Raw genomic sequence first — 3,088 nt, 5'->3', positions numbered from 1 at the left:
TTTCTTCTATTATTGACACAAATTTCTAAATATAAACTCAATTACAAACCATTCCCCAATTACTTTTCCTATGCTCATGATTTACATCAAAGAGAAAGGTAAATAACAACGTTTCAATTGGGCTCAAAATAAGTGGCAAACAAAAAAAAATTCACATTAAGCACAAAATTTGGGTAACTAGAGATTTAATATATTAAGGTTGGCTTGAAAGGCTCAATCGTTCAAAATAATTACCTAAATCATCTTCCTAAGCATGTATCATTCTAATTTCAGCTCAACCAACAAACTATGCAATTTCTAGAATCTTTTCAAATTTTGACCCACAAATCCACAAACCCATTTAACATGCATATATTAAAGGATTGCAAGAGATTTATTAATTAAGGCTTTCATGACAATTAAAACTCATATCAAAGTTAATCACTAAATTAATTTCACCAAGCACACAGACTCACATAGTTTGTCAAAAAATTCACTCACATCACATGGTTATAAGTATCATTGGCTTCAAAACAACTTGATTCATAATTAAAAACAACTAAAACAAAATAGCTAAAACTAAAACGAAACCAAGTAATCCATTCCCCAAACTTAAATAACACATTGCCCCCAATGTGTTACAAAAAGAATAAGGAAAGAGAACGTAGTAAATCATGCACCACATCAGTATGGTGGTTCCTTTTTTTCTTTTTCTCTCTTTGAAAATCCATGGGCTTCTAACTTCTCAAGGGTCGCGACTCTAATAGGGAAGCGTCGCGGATCAAAATCGGTACCTGCATATTTTTTTTTTTATGTTTTTCAAGTTTTCACGATTTCCACGGTTCATATTTACAATCCTAAGTCTAAAAGTCCAAAACTCTAAAGAAAAACCAAAACAACATAAAAATTTAACACTAAACATAAAAATAATTGTCCAAATAAAATAAAAGAACAAAAATACTAAAAAGAACTTGGGATGCCTCCCAAATAGCATTTTTGTTAATGTCATTTAGCCGAACACTTGTTTTCTCTTCACATTTCAAATTGGATCAAGTCCACCCCTCACATCCTTGAGAGCCATAGTGTCATGAGTGGACCCTCATTTCTCGTTATTATAGATTGGCGGAACTTTACCTCGCTCACATAACATTTGACTCCTCTCACTATAGAACCTTTTTAAACGATGACACACTTTTCACATACCACTTTTAACCATGGATCATTGCTTAGAGACTTCCAACTTGTTCTCTCCTCTTTTTACCACTTCAACTCTACAACAATTTGGAATTTCCGTTGCTGCAAAAACATTAAATGTTACATCCTCTTTTTGCACTCGCAGCTTCAACTCACCCTTTTGTACATCGATTAAAGCCCTACCAGTGGCCAAGAATGGCCTTCCAAGAATTATTGGAATATTTTCATCTTCCTCCATATCAAGAATAATAAAGTCCACAGGAAAGATGAATTTGTCAACTTTCACCAATACATCCTCAATCACTCCACGCAGATGTTTAACTGAATGATCTGCCATTTGTAAAGACACGGTAGTAGGCCGAGGTTCTCTCAATTTCAACTTGTGAAATATTGATAGAGGCATTAGATTCGCACTGGCCCCTAAATCACATAAAGCCTCCATCACCATTGAGCCCCCTATAGAACATGGGATATTGAAACTACTAGGATCTTTAAGCTTGGGAGGAAGTTTCTTTTGAATTATTGCACTACACTCCTCAGTAAGTGCTGTTATCTCATAGTCCCCCAGTTTCATTTTCTTTGACAAAATTTCTTTCATAAACTTCACATAACTTGGCATTTGTTCAAATGCCTTAGCAAACTAGATATTGATGTGTAGCTTTCGAAAGATATCCAAAAAATTAGAAAACTGCTTGTCAAGCTTATTCTTTTGAAGCCTTTGAGGATATGGGATATTTATATGGTGATCTATGCTTATTTTTGGCTGCTTCTCTAAGTTCTCAGTAACATTTGACCCACTCACTTCCTTCTCCTTATTAACCACTTTTGGCTATATTAACTCCTTGCCACTCCTCATGCATATTGCATTACACTACTCTTTTGTGTTTACCTCAGTAGTGCTTGGTTATTTCCCTTGAGCACGGTTTTTCATCAAAGTAGTCAACTGTCCTATTTGAGTCTCCAAACTCCCGATAGATGCTCTAGTTTCGGTCATGAATTGGTTCAGTACATCGGATTGTCCTTCAGGTTGTTTCATATGTGTTAGCTGATGTGGTTGTGGCTTTGGAGGTGGAAATTATTGCTAATTTTGAGGGAAAGGTTGTTATGCACCTTGATTATTTGTCCATGAGAAATTAAGGTGATTCCTCCACCCTTGGTTATATGTCATCGAAAAAGGGTTGTTGGTTGGTCTTTGAAAATTTCCTATAGCTTGTACTTGTTCCATAGGTATGTTATTCATATCAATGGCAGGACACTGATTTAATGAATGAGCACTCCCACAAGCCCTACATAAATTCTGTACTTGCATGGCTTGGGATGGAAGATTGGTCTGTTGTAATTGTTTTCTTAATGCTGCCACTTGTGTTGTAAGCATGGAAATAACATCCAATTCAATAATACCAGCCACCTTCTTTGTTTTTTCCCTCTCAGTTCGCCACTGGTAATTATTCATTACCATCTTCTGTAACAATTCATACGCTTCATTAGCATTCTTGCTCATGAATGCACCTCCTGCTGCAGCATCTATTATGGTACGAGTAGTACCATTCAAGCCATTATAAAAGCTATGAACTAGCATCCACTTCTCTATACGATGATGTGGGCACTTCCTTAACAAATCTTTAAATCTTTCTCATGCATCATACAACGATTCCCCTTCTGTCTGGTAGAAAATATTAATTTCCCCTATCAACTTTACAGCTTTTGCTGGAGGGAAAAACTTTGCTAAGAACTTCTGAGCTAACTCCTCCCATGTTGTGATAGAATTAGCTTGCAGCAAAACTAGCCATCTCTTTGCTCGGTCTCGTAGAGAGAATGGGAATATCTAAGTTTAATCGCATCGTCACTCACCCCATTCATCTTAAATGTTGCCAATAGCTCCAAAAAAATTGGATATGTGCAAATTAGGAACTTC

At 36.0% G+C, this 3,088-nt stretch overlaps 1 non-coding gene across 1 annotated transcript; it reads left to right on the top strand.

The window, feature by feature from the left end:
* Positions 1 to 2,762: 2,762 nt before the first annotated feature.
* Positions 2,763 to 2,869, top strand: LOC133793257 (small nucleolar RNA R71). The gene has a single exon (XR_009874710.1). It is a non-coding gene; the product is annotated as a small nucleolar RNA R71 (small nucleolar RNA).
* The last annotated feature ends 219 nt before the right edge of the window (positions 2,870 to 3,088 follow it).

The sequence above is a fragment of the Humulus lupulus genome, chromosome 7 (assembly GCF_963169125.1).
Source record: "Humulus lupulus chromosome 7, drHumLupu1.1, whole genome shotgun sequence".
Lineage (NCBI taxonomy): Eukaryota > Viridiplantae > Streptophyta > Magnoliopsida > Rosales > Cannabaceae > Humulus > Humulus lupulus.
Note: the sequence above shows the minus strand (reverse complement) of the source record. Positions and strands in the feature narration are given on the sequence as shown.